The following is a 13786-nucleotide window of genomic DNA, read 5'->3' as shown; positions in this document are numbered from 1 at the left end:
AGCTAAACGGAATGAGGGAATTAAGGGCCACTGAGACCTGGCTGCGCCCACAGCAGACATTTGTTTGCAGCGCCGTATACGGCATTTCGGTTCGGGATATGCCGGTGACTTGGAGCAATCTCTCCCACCAGAACCATGGGAAACGGCTCCTCTCACAACTGCTGGGTGCTGCGAGTGAGTGGGAAGGGATTAAAGCAGCCGTGTCAGGAGCCGTGCTGACAGGGACAGGAAGGCGAGGGCTGTGTCAGCACGCAGCGCTGTGTGTGTGTGTGACCGACGTGTTGCTGAGAGCGGCAACAGCCGCAGCTGGTTGGGTCAGCTGGCAGTGCAGGGTAATTTTCAGCTGAACTTCAACTGGAAACAAAAAAGGAAAAAAAAAAAATGTCCCGGGAAGCTCCGAGCCTGGGATGGTGACTGGGTGCCTGTTTCACACCACGGCCCTCGGGCTGCCGCGTCCCCTCAGTGCAGTGAAAGCCACCCGCGCCACCCCCGTCCCAACGGCCGCCTCGCGCCCCGCCCCGCAGGGGGTTTTAGTGGGGGGGGTGCGGGGGGTGAGGGGCGTGGCCTCGCGCAAGGCCCCGGATGGAAGCGGCGCGGCGCGGCACCGCGTGACCCCTCCCTGTCCGGAAGTGCGGCGGCAGCGGCTGGGCTGTACGGGAGCCGCGGCGTACCGGCGGTGAGCTCGGCGCGGTTCGGTGCGGGCAGCGATGCGGCTCCGCTCCCGTCCGACCTCGTCTCTTCCTCCAGCCGTCGGCCGTCGGTGACCGCCACGCCTTCCCCCGCCTCGGCGCTATGAGAGCCTCCGCGCTCCGGTACGTAACGCCTGAACGGCAGGAGGGAGCAGGGCGGCGGGGGGGGGAGGGAGGCCTTTGTTGCGCGGAGGGGCGGGCCCGGTACCCTGCCCCGGTACCCTGCCCCAGGGCAGCGGCCTGCGGGCCTGAGGGAGCGGCAGCGGGGCCTCCCCCGGTAGTGCGGGTACGGGGGGGCCCGGTTCGGCCCTGATGAGCTCCCCGTGCGGCTTCGTGTGCGCGCGGGTGGGATCCGTGCGTGCGGCTGCTGACCGGTGCGAAGCCGTCCTGCGGGGAAGTTCCCGTCTCGCAGCAACAGCTGGGCTTGGGGGTGCTGAAAAAACTTGACGGAGGTGAAATAACAGCGAGGGTTGTGCCGGTGGTGCGGCGTGCCCCCATCTTACACATGGGCAGGAAGTGCGGCTGAGCGGGGCTGGGTTTCACCCGGTGATGTCATCTCGTGAAATCCGCCGGTGAATCAATGCGTCAGTGAACGTCAGAGGAGGGAAACGAGGAGGCAGAAGTGAAACAGAAGAGCTCCCGAGGCGCTTCAGCCTTCGGCCGCATTGTAGCGGGCGCGGATGTGCAGTTAGAAAGGCGGCCACGCTTCGGGAAGGTGTTCCTAACTTTTGACACGGTGTCAGGAGTTACAGGAATGGCGTTTGAACAAAAAGGATTGTTTCCAACCTCCTGCCGGGAAGCGCTGTGGGACTCCAGCTGGGTCGTTCCTTGCTCTTATCAGCTCTGCAGAAGGCATTATTTTGATAGCTATTCCATATGGTTGGGAGGCTTTGTGCCACAGCGGTGCTGAGGCTCTTTGTATGGCTGCTCAGGTGTTTTTAGTGCTTTAAAACAAACACCACCACATTTCTTCATTTTGTTTTTCGGTTTCTGCTGGATTTTTTTTATTTTAGGAAGTAAAATATTCCTTTATAAAAGGTTACTGCTACCTTACCAGTCACTGTAAAGTAAAAATACTTGAAAGTACTGTTATCTGCTTTCTCCACCTGGTCACAGAATCACAGAATGGCCAGGGTTGGAAGGGACCTCAAGGATCATGAATCTCCAACCCCCCTGCCACATGCAGGGCCACCAGCCTCCCCATTTAATACCAGACCAGGCTGCCCAGGCCTCCATCCAACCTGGCCTTGAACACCTCCAGGGATGGGGCATCCACAGCCTCTCTGAGCAGCTGTTCCAGCACCTTACCATTCGCAGAGTCAAGAACTTCCCCCTGACATCCAACCTGAATCTTCCCTCCCTCAACTTAAAACTATTTCCCCTTGTCCTGCTGTTATCAACTCTTTCAAAGAGTTGACTCCCCTCCTGTTTATAGGTGCCCTTTAGGTACTGAAAGGCTGCAATGAGGTCACTCCTCAGCCTTCTTTTGTCCAGGCTGAACAAGCCCAGCTCCCTCAGCCTGTCTTCGTAGGGGAGGTGCTCCAGTCCCCTGATCATCTTTGTGGCCCTCCTCTGATGTCCTACACATGTCCTTCTGACATGCGTAACTGGGACAAACCTGGATGCTTGTGAAGGGTTTCCAGTGTGTGCCCTTGTACCTAATTGGCTATTAGAATCCCAGAATTGCTCAGGTTGGAAAAGAGCTTGAAAGTCATCAAGTCCAACCAGAATCTGACCATATTAATCTTAACAAGCCTTTGTTAAATCATGTCCAGGAAAATCAAACGGAGAAGGTTGCTTTTAATCAGTGTATCAACCTGATACTTGAAGATTTTATAGGTACCAAATACTCCATGGTTGGATCCATGATCCTTAAGATTTTTTCCAACCTTAGAGATTCTATGATTCTATGAAAGCAAATTTAAATTTAAAAAATGTCAGTGTTGTGTCATTCTCTCTTGTATCTTTTTAGGTCACTACGAATACTAAAGCACTTTGTCTTAGGAATCGCGGTTGGTGGAGGTGGTTGAGGAAACACCAAATCAGCTGATAGGCTGCACTGTCAATGATGGGCTAATGTAACAATACACTGATACATCAACTGGTGTGAATTGCATGGCTGCAGAAGTCAGTTATCATGGTGAAGTTGGAGGAACATGCAATCCTTTCCTGACTCAGCAGGGGTGGTCCTCATGCTGAAGAGGAAGTAAAACCCAGTAACTAAACACTGTTTTGTCATGTCTTGCACTCCCAGGTTTTGAGGGTAAAGTAGGAAGCCCCTGCCTTCCTGGCTGTCTGATGTCTTGGAGCTGTTGTTCCTGGCTTGAGGCTGTGATAGAGTTCTGCTTCGTCCTCTTAGAGAGGGCTGTTCAAGAGGTTTCCATATCATCGCTCATGGTTCTTTCCTCCTTCTTTAAAATACTTACATATTCACAGCAGATTTCTTTCTCCGCTTTGATTTCTTGAGAAACTTCCCAGTCTATTCCTGTATGGCTCTTTGTCCCAGCCATCCCAAAAGGAATCTCTCAGGAGCCCTAGCTTCAAATGAAAAGAGGAAATCTCCACGTAGTTTGTGCTTGATTGAGAACTGCTGCTGTGTGAAGTGTAGAGGGAGATTCATAATGGCAGTTTTGTTGTTTCTGAGACAGGGTGGCCACTTGCTGTTGTTGGATGGCTTTAAGTAGTGTGTGTACTATGTTATACAGCATGTGTATTGTGTTTTTGTAGTGCTTTTATCTGTTCCAACCGTGTGCTTTGGCAGGACTGTGTTCAGTACTGAAACAAACTTAAGCAAAAAACCCTTCAACTTTCACGATACCATTTTGCTTCTTTAATAGCTTTCTTCTGTAACCTTTGGTAACCAGCTTTAAATTTGTTCTTTGTTGGCTATAAAGGTTTTTATGTGTTCTTTGTCTGAATGCTTGCAAAGAGATTCCTTCTATCTGCCGGTGTTCTTTTACCAGTATTTGCATGAAGCATTTAGGAAATGTAGTGGAAAGTGGAATGCTCCTGCTGTTTCACAGACTCATTAGCATGGAATAATCTAGGGAGATCATACATACGGATTTCCTGAATTACCTGAGTGAGTTACTGGTGATGCTACCTTGCATCTCCCCAAAGCCATTTATCTTTTTTTTTTTTTTTTTTTTTTTTTTTTTTTTTAATGTTTGCTGTTCTTTGTTGATCATTACTCTTTTTCATTTTGTGGAAGTCCTCAGCAAAAGTGACACAAACCCAATTTAGTATGTTGTCCTGCTTCGCAGTTGGAGAATTTGACAGTTGCTTCAGTGGAAAAAAACTCGTCTTTTCCATGCTGCTTGTTCAGATGCTCAAGATGGACTAACTGATTTTAAGTGGACTTTGTGTAAAGGTGAATGCTAGGTGAGCAGAGGAGAGGTTTTCTGTGGTGAGTCTTTATAAAAGAAGCTCCTATACATACTTAGATGCTTTTAACAACTTTTTTTTTTTTTTAGCATTAGAAATATCTAATGTGCTTTTCCTGAATTCATTTCTGAATGTACAGAATGAAACTGAGAGGATCAGGGGACTGGAGCACCTCCCCAACGAAGACAGGTTGAACACTAGCAAAGTGGTTATATACTTTTTGTGAGTGTATCTCTGTGAAAAGCTGTAGCTTGCTTAGCTAGTAAGCTGTGTTTGAAGCTCAGGTTTGATCTGTTCTGTTGCTGTATGATTCCTGTAGAATGCACAACTTCTTAGCCTTTAATTAGTGTTACTTTGTGGGTTCAATATTGAACAGTTGGTGTTAAGTCCCATCTGCTTTCATGGGAGTCATGTTTGCTCTCTGCACTATATTGTGACCTTCCTTCTTGAGTAATACAAACTTGAATTTGTCATTTGACATGTCATTTAACTTGCTGCTTTATAGAATGAAAAAGTAATTGTGTTCCAGGGAGAATGCAATAGAGTAGCTCTTGGCTAAGGCAGTGCTGCTGGTGGAGGGAATGTCTCCAACAGTTGGGAAACTTCCAGAGTTCACGGGGTGGGAACATCTTGTTGTACCAGCCTGTGCTGTGCTGTGCTGTGGAGAAGATCTCCGGATGAAACTTGGGAGCCAGGCTTTCTCTTCTTCCTGATTGCTGCTTTAATGCTTATCCCCTCCCAGGTGCTCGCATACCAGTTGGTCGAGTCACTTGCAAGTCAGTTTTCATGCAAGGCTACAAATGGCAATGAAGGGAATGGTGGGAAGTGATGACTTGCACTTGATTTATTTGAAATGCCTTGTTTTGTTGTGTATTAAATGTTTGGAAAATTAATTATGCTTGGGTGTTAAAGGGTTTGAGGTTAGTTGCCTTAAACTCAGCTGTTGCTTCCTAAACAGCTGAAATTGCATGTAGAAACAGCTCTCTCTGGCCTGAGGAATAGTTGCTGTAACTTTCTCCTCTGGTGTCATACTTTCTTGTTCTCTGTTCCATGTTGACATTTTCTTTGGAAAACTGCATTTCCCAGAAGTTTTGTTCCTGGCTTTCTTTATTCATACTCAGTTTCTAATTGATGGATCTGTTTTCTCCATTAGCATTGCCTGTGGCCTCTGAAGGGTGATCATTTGCAATGTTCAAATAAAAACCAAACAAAATAACCCAAACCCACTGCTTTCAGTTGAAAACTGAAGACGAGTCACTTATTTTGAGCACTTAGTGTATGGGTGCAATGATTCGTATTAGCTAATGATTTCTTAAAATTCTTTGGAGCAAGGACTTGTTGACTGTCTGCAGCATTTAACACAGTAAGGCTCTGAATTGCTTAATCTGTAGACATTACCTCAGCAACAAAACAGTACTCTTAAAATTGAAGAAAGTGGCACCAAACAGATGGATTCTTTGGTAACTAGGTTTATTTTCAGAGACAATTGTAATCAAAACTCTTAAAGATAAAATCAGCACAATTGTTTGGTAATGAATTTAGCCAACAAGTGCTTAATATAGCTTGCCTCAACTTCTGGGACGGAGTAATATGTTACAACATTAAACTTCCTAAACTGCTTTTAGTGAACGTCATTTACTGGCCGCACTGATACTTAAGCATCAAACTGAGTAACTGTTCTTGTAAAAGAGGATAAAATGCAGTACTTCCAGCTCATGTCTCTGATGTGTGTGAAGATAATTTCAGCAGTTAATCACATACAACTAAATTTGTACCTGATTTTAGCTGCTTTTTCTATGCGGTCAGAAACTTCTGTTTGCAGTCTGCATAAACTCATTTAAAGACTTCCAAAACTGCAGTAGTATCAATCTAATGTTAGACTAGAAACCAAATTATCTGAAATCTCTAGTTAGCTTCTTTGGGTAGTAGTAGATTGATGTATAGCAAGCACATTGCTGTACCAGGCATTGCAGTTGATGTGAGCTTACTGCTGTTAGCACTGGTAGTGTGTTTGGTGTATGTGGTTTCAGAGGAATAAATTGAGTGTAATCTAGTTTTGATGTGTTTCATCTGTGCAGTATCTGCCAGCATTGACTTTGGCAGCTCTGTGCATGAGGGAAAAGAACTTCTGGTGTCAAAAGGGAAGAATCGTTAATGTGAAATATGTGATATCGTTTGTGCAATTATTATTATTTTTTTTTTAATTTAAAAAACCAAAAGCACTGGGCACGTCGTTGCCATACCTCTGCTTTCGAGTCAAATACAGATGGCTTGTTTTATACTGGAACATCCCAGAGGCTCTTGTAATGTTTACGGGCAAAATGTGTCTGTTTGCAATCACTTGATCGTAGTGACTTCTTGATTTTCTGACAGTAAATGGCCTGTTTGTTTTCCTTTTCTGTGAAAGCAGTTTTGTGGAGCTGCTGGGTGGTGGAGGACAGGTGTGGGCAGGCAGAAGGCAGCTTTGCTTTCAGCCTCTCTGAAGATGGAAGCAAAGTGACTTCCTGGGTCTTGTGGAGGCCCTCATATGCTCTGGTGTTTGAGGATGAGAGTCAAGCAAGGGGAGAGAGATTTGACTTCAGGTGGAGTTGAAAGGCCATTGTGTCCAGGACTTCAGCCTGTTGGCCAGAAGCCATGCCTGCAGCAGTGCAGCTGGCTGCAGTCGTAGTTAGCAGCATTCTGCTGAGCATGTTTCTCACAGCAATCTTGCAAAAGCAGCTGAAGATGTTTTTGATAAGCGATCAAGGCTTGGTCTGATTGAACTTGCTGCCTTTTGTCAGCTCAGTTGCTCTTGTCAGACTGAGATCGGCTTCACCATGCCCGGATAAGCCTTGCCACCCCAGCGGTTCTGTAGCAGCCTTTGTTGTGTGCCTTATTGCTCCTTTTAACCATCAGTAAAACACAGTCTGTATAGGGGAACAAAGGATGGTGTGAGGAGGTGAAAAAAGTGAGCAAACATCCTGCTTAGCAAAGGGTGAGTAAGATTTTATGTATTCACACTTCAGTCACTAGGGCTTTTTGCAAGACAGCGTGTTTTCCTATTGCTCTAAATGTGGTCCTAGGCTCCGGTGCTAATCCTCAAATGTCTTGCATGGATTTTCTTCAAGTGAACAGATGATGTTTTAGCCTTCTGGGGAACGAGTTCTCTGGCAATCGTGAGCATTGCCTGATGTGGGCCATCCCCTGCTTTCTTTCCCTTACCCCTAGGTAAGCGGCCTGCAGCTGCAATAAAAGCAGCTGGGGAAGCCGTGGGGCTCAGTGTTGTAAAGCCACAGCAGTTGTTGCTAAGTGATCATTTCTTGTGAGGCAGCAAATGGTTCAATGGAAATTGAAAGCCTTAGAAAAGTTCTAGCAACTTTTAAAGCAATAGCTCTTGGGGGGGGGGGGGGGGGGGGGGGAAAGCTGAATACTGCTTTGCAAAACAGCAAATACCAGGTTGTTTCTGAAACAGCTGAGTAGAGAAGATTGTGTACTTGTATTTGAGCTTTGGAAACCAGCCTCCACAGGTTAAGAACTCTTAGGATTGTTTTTTTTAACATTGTGTGATCATGTTGACATCTGTCTCAGCCTGTTTCAGGTTCTGTTGATAGTGATGGTTTTCACCAGATGTGTTCACAGTGCTGTACCTTCAGAAATTCCTACTTCATATTCACCAGAGCAAGTGAAAGTGATTCTCAGCTCTTGAGCTGCCCGCCTCTACTGTGGTGCTGCTTAATCAGCTGCTGTGGGTGACTTCTGATACCAAGTCCACTGAAATTCTCTTTTGAGACTGTTTAGGTGAGCTAGCATCAAAGTGCAGTCTAGTTCTCTGGCAGAATTTTCTTTTGCTGTTTGGAAGTCACGTGTAGGGGTTTTTTGTTCAGTTTCCTAGCATATAAATGTAAGTTGTTGCTCTTTCCACAAAATGTAATATTCTTTGTGAGTGTTTTGGTATGAGGTATAGAATAGGCTTGAGATGAGCTGTGCCTATCAGAGCATTTCTGTGATACAGCTGTGTAGGCAGATTTGTTCACTTGTTGCTATGATAGGTAGCAGGGAAGTAAATGATCAAAAACCCCATCTGATAACATTTGTTAGTATAAGCTTTTGGCTACTGAAAGCAATTGTTAGCATCTCCATGTGAATTTTGCAGGTAATAACAATCTGCAAGGGTTAGTGAGCAGAGCGTTATGCTGCTGTTGTTCTGTAGTAGATGAAAGCTCCCACCTCCAAAGTGTGCAGTACAATGCTTTACACTCCTCTACTTAATGAAAAAAAGACAGTCTCCCCATCCTTTATCCATCATGAACTAAATCTTCCAAAGAAGGATACTGTTGTTATGCAAGGAAGAAAATCAAGGTTACTGCTTTCAATTTGGTAAATTCTTGATTGTGTGTAACTGAACTATATGGAAATATAGTAATTCTTCATTTAGTGTACTTCCACTTGACAGTGATTTAAGTAAGAGAAATGGAGTGAAACTAAGGAAGGAGAAAGATCGCTTTGGCTCTATACCATGGGGGGAAAAAATGACAGCAGTAGATTATTAGAATAGAATAGCTTCCCGAGAAGAGTAGTGGTGGAAATGCCAATGTTTTGGATGCCATAAAACTAGACTAAAATGAAATTGAAATGCTGTAAGAAACAGTTTTGCATTTCTTCTCCAGGGAAATGTACAGATGAGTCCTATAGGGAATAGTTTAGGTTATCTAATATGGAACATCATCGGTTTCCTGTATTATAGAATAGTAACACGAGGCTGAGGGATTTTTATTAATAAGCTTGGCTGATGTAAACTAGCAGAGTTCAAACTCTGCTAGGCAACGTTTCCTCTTGGCTGAAGGAAGATCATCTTAATATTTCAGAAGCTTAAGGAAAATAGAATTCAGAGAAAAGCCTGTGAGTGACACATACTCAGCTGTAGTTTTTACAACTAACAGTATAATCCTGTGAAATTTGAACTGCCATCTTCAGTGCTGTCGCTAACAGTTGCAAAGCCATCCTCTAGAGGAGCTGTGTGTTTTGCACGTGGTCAGTTTTGCCTTGTTGGGACTTCTGCTGTAGCCACCTCAAGGATGTGCTTTTAAATTGATGTCTCAGCTGTAGCTATTTTAAGATGTTTCTGACCCCAGCTGTCTGTCCTCTTTGCTGGAGTTCAGTGTCCCTGGCACAGGGTGGAGGGGGATGCATGTGTAGTTTCTCAGCTGTCACAAGACAGGCCAGGGCATTGGTTTTTCTTTCTGAAGTTACTGTTCAGCTCATGGTGTGGGTACTGGAGGTTGGTGATGGTGAGACCTTATCCTGAAGCAGATAGAGCTTGTGATTTATGCCCCAAAGCTCGTTTAGGCTTGTGTGGTTTCCAAGTAAATACATGCTTAAGTAAGCATTTTTAGTATTGTGTTCTATAAACCCTCTTCCTTTAACTATTACAGACCTTGCACATCTTCAGTAAGTCTCCATAGGGTTTCTCTGTGTGTAACCCAGCTGCTGTTCCCTTCTGCTTGCCCTGAAAAGAAAACTCTTGTGTTGGAAGTGCTACAAACAACATTAAGATGTAGTATATGTTCAGTCGACAGCTTCAGTGTGAAGGAGGTGGGAATATATAAAGACCTACACACATTTGTGTGTATGTATATGTGTGTATATATATATATAACCCACAGTTAAGTATCAGTTACTCCAAGCACTCAAATGCAGCAGTGATAGAGATTAGATTCAATAAATATTAAACACTACATTTCAATTATCTTCTAGGTATATCCCGAGTCTATTTTCAGAGGTGCAAATGATGACACTGAATAAATTGGAAAACTGCCTAAGCTAAACAGATCCTTCAAATGTCTGTTATTGTGCTGTGTATCATCCAGCAGAAAATTTGGTTATAAAATACAGTTTGCTATATAGGAAATGTGTAGCAATCCTATAATGCTCAGTCATGAGGAAATGCAAATCCTGCCAATTAAGAACAATTCTGTCTTTTACCACATTTTCTTACTACTACTAAGGTCTTATGAGTTTTCCCAAGCGTAATCAGCTTGCAAGAACAAAAAAATCACGAATTCTCTCTTCAACTGGATGATATTCTTATGTCTGTAAGATTTGGAAAGGAAGATGTTTCTTGTGGATTTAATCTGCTCAGGAGTTCCATGCCTCATTGAGATAAGCCTGACCCAGCTGGTCAGGTTCTTACAGCAGTCAGTACTTCTGCACCAAGCTGGAAGGAGCATGGCTCTGTCTTTTAAGTTGATGCTACGTGGAATTGTGAATCAAGTAGAGCATCAGACCAGGGAATCAGATGGGAAATTCAGAAGGTACTTAGTCTGGGGCCTGAAAATGTTTTTCCCTTCAGATTTGACTGTTTTGCTCTGGTTCATTTCTGTTACTTCTACCTTTGAGTCCATTTTTGTATTTTCTCTTACCCAAGAACAGATAGAGTGAATCTTAATACAATTTGGTATGTTCTCTTTAATTTCCCTTCAATTTTAAAAAGTAACTCATGAAAAGTAAATAAACTGATTCTCTGGTGATATTTCCTCAAATTAAACTGAAAGTGGTATCTCTGTAGCTAGTGTGTGTTTATTTATACTACATATTAGGGAGAAATTCTTTACTGTGAGGGTGGTGAGATACTGAAGATGCTGACCAGTGAGGCTGTGGATGCCCCCTCCTTTGAAGCACTCAAGGCCCGGGCTGGATGGGGCTGTGAGCAACCTGGTCTAGAGGGAGATGTCCCTGCGTATAGCAAGGGGTTGAAACTAGATGATCTTAAAGATCCCTTGCAACCCAAACCATTCTATGATTCTGTTATTTTTTGAATGGGTTTCTGTAAGATCATTTCATTGATTAGAAGACTTGCCACCTTAGATTTAAAAAAAAAAAAAAAAAACCAACCAAAACCCGCCAAGTTTTGGCTGTGGGAGTACACAAATTATATGTGGTTTCTGAACTACCTGTTTACTTGGAATAAAAACTTGGAGGAACACTGTGTTGTTCAGCAATTAACCTTCAGAAAGTTGGTTTTTGTATAAATTTCAGTCAGTGATGAAATATCAGTATTTCCAAAGGTTGGGGGGTGGAATGTTCGTCACAGCTTTGCATTCCTTGAGATATTCAGCCCCTATCAGGAAAAACTGGCCATTCAGTTGAAATACACAAGACATGCATGTGGGATTTGCTTGGCATACTCGTTTATTAGGCTTTCCTTAATCATTGCTAAATGACCCTAACCTCAGTCACTCTGAGACAGTAAGTAACTCTAGTTTCTGTTAGCTATTGAATGCTTGATGTAGTTTGCTAGAGATGTTTGTTTCTGGCAGAGCGGGCTCTTTGGCCTGTGGAAACTCTGTCCCATGATGGTTTGGGAGTGCACCGTGACTTTCCTGTTAAATGTTCATTGTTCTTCAGTCACTGGACAGAACTTGAGAAGAAGCCCATGCTGTGCCTGACCAGCTCTTGCTCAGCTCTATCATGCGGTGAGCGCTGAAGTCCTGTGATGTGCCAAAATGCAGCAGGGGAGGGAAGTGCTTTGATCCTGGAGGCTGAACCCTTTGCCAAAAGGGACAGCAGAGAAGAGCCTTGGAAGGACTGCCCTTCCAGCTCGTGGTGTGCTTTTCCCCTGTGCTTTTTACAGGGTGGGATGGGGTCACTGATTTGCTTGGCAGACTGATCTGTGGTTCGGTTCTGGCAGGCAGGGGTGCCCTTCTAGAGTCATTGGATGGCCTATGGAAAGCAATTTGTCTGTCCAGCTCTACCAGTAATTTGTTGGCTAATACTTAATTGAAATAGAAAGATAAATAGAAAGACCATTGCTATGGTCACTACTTATATAACAGGCGCACACAAGCACATGTTAATACTACAACTACTCTGATGAAACAAATACTAGGGTATAGTAGTTCCACTGAGCTTCCACTGTTACATGAAAGCTGGCAAAAGATCCTCTTAACACTAAAGATAGTTCTTCAATTAAGCTTTGAAGTGTTTTGTGGATTTACTACTGAGGGATTAGAGAATTCCTGTTGATATTCTTGCAGTGCTTTCTTAATATGTTGTCATTTTTCAGGTATAAAAACTGTTGGTTCCAACACAAGATGTGAGACTGAATGTGGAGTTCTGTAGTTCAGAAGTTGAAGAGTTACTTTATGTAGAATAATCTTCATAAATATTGAGTTTTTGAATATAACGTTGGTAAGGGAAGCATGACAGTATGCTTGAAATTTAACATGATGCTTACATATAAGGCATCTTTGAAGGTGTCTTAAAAGTTACAGGAAGGAAAGTTTGAACAACCGATACAGCTTTTAATGAAATTCAGTGTAAATAATTTTTATGGGGGATAGTCTGTATTCTATTTACACTCCATGGGCGAATAATAATGGTAATCAACTTCAGTTAGCTTGGAGTTCAATTCACATATTGCTTTGAGTAGGCAAGTACTTCAATTGCAAAATGTGCTTTGAGGAACCACTTTGATATATGTATTTTTTTCCTCCGCTTGCCCTCTCCTGCTCTGCAAGTAGTGCTGAGCTCTGTGAAGTTCTGAGTTTTAGAGACTGGTTTATTTGACAGAATGATTAGCAGTTGCCATCAGTACCGTAAGAAGCCAGGAGAAGCAAGAAGCCCATTCTGTTCAGGATATAAGAGTGCAGGTTAAGTAATGTACTTTTGAGCATCTCTTCCCTTGTGTTGAAGTAAGATAAACTCTCAGGGTCTAAGAGTTGTCAGTAACAGCTGCGTGTCATCTAGTATGGATATATCACTTTATTTAAAAAAAAGGAGTAAGTTCCTTGACACGTTTCAGAAATATACCTATTTTCCATTTTTTAAAGCCAGAAATTTTTGTCCTCATCCCCTAAAGCTTTTGAGTGCTCCCAAGTGAACGTAATCATGCGTGCCTCTTCTGGTGGTTGGAGAAGTCTTCCTAGCAAAATGGAATTGGTTAAGCCTTGTCCAGACAGCTATAACATTGCCTGAAAACTTTTGGAGGGTGTTACGTGGCTGTGTCCTGCCACCTCTGATGCTTTGTTCAGAACCACGTGCAGAGGAGTAAATGCAGATTCCAGCGTGAAATTGTGTTACTTTGAGTAAGTGGTTTCATCCTGCAGATAACAAGCCTGTCTTCCTGCACTTTATTGATTTAATTCCACCTCGTGATTCCCTGACAGGTTTTGTGAACTACGGCTCTGTCTGTTCCCAGCCATTTGATCTAATAGGCTGTGAGGGGGGATTGGTGCTTGGAAACCTCTTTGTCTGAGCTGATGACAGTGGCTGATCAATGATTCATAAACAGTTTCTTCAAGGTAGTATTTAGTCTTTTCCCCAAGCAAAGTGTAGTATGTAGAACAAAAGCTAAGCGTGTAGGCGCATCTTTCTTCTCACCTTCAGTCTGTCCTTGGTCCTGTGTCACTATCTGGGGGTGAGGAACACGTGGCCAATTGGGCACCAGCACCAGGTGGGAGGAAATTCTTTCCTCTCCTGATGCCTCTGTGTGTCAGGATAGCATTTCTATGACTGGTTGCTTTCAGCTTGTAGTTTTGGTAAATATCCCTACCACTGCCTCCAAATCCTGATTAATTAGTCAGGTGAAGTTATTTAAGGTAGATTATTAGTATTGCCAATAGCTACCCGCTGCTCTCTGGCAGTCCTTGGGTACAACTTGCCAGACCATCTCCTTTGTTCAGTTTGCTGGGCTTGGTTTGTATTCTTCAAAACTATGCACTCAGGCATATTTAAAA

The 13786-nt window shown here is 43.8% G+C and overlaps 1 protein-coding gene across 3 annotated transcripts in view; it reads left to right on the top strand.

Moving 5' to 3' along the window:
* The first annotated feature begins 596 nt into the window (after window positions 1-596).
* SPOPL (speckle type BTB/POZ protein like) overlaps window positions 597-13786 on the top strand; it is a 33787-nt gene continuing 20597 nt past the window's right edge. For 2 of the 3 annotated variants that reach the window (XR_007378429.1, XM_048952386.1), the window contains exon 1: window positions 597-812. The gene's annotated coding sequence lies outside the window, so the exon portion shown is untranslated. The remainder of the gene's footprint in view (window positions 813-13786) is intronic. The other variant, XR_007378430.1, reaches the window with a different exon arrangement.

The sequence above is a fragment of the Lagopus muta genome, chromosome 8, assembly GCF_023343835.1.
Source record: "Lagopus muta isolate bLagMut1 chromosome 8, bLagMut1 primary, whole genome shotgun sequence".
Lineage (NCBI taxonomy): Eukaryota > Metazoa > Chordata > Aves > Galliformes > Phasianidae > Lagopus > Lagopus muta.
Note: the sequence above shows the minus strand (reverse complement) of the source record. Positions and strands in the feature narration are given on the sequence as shown.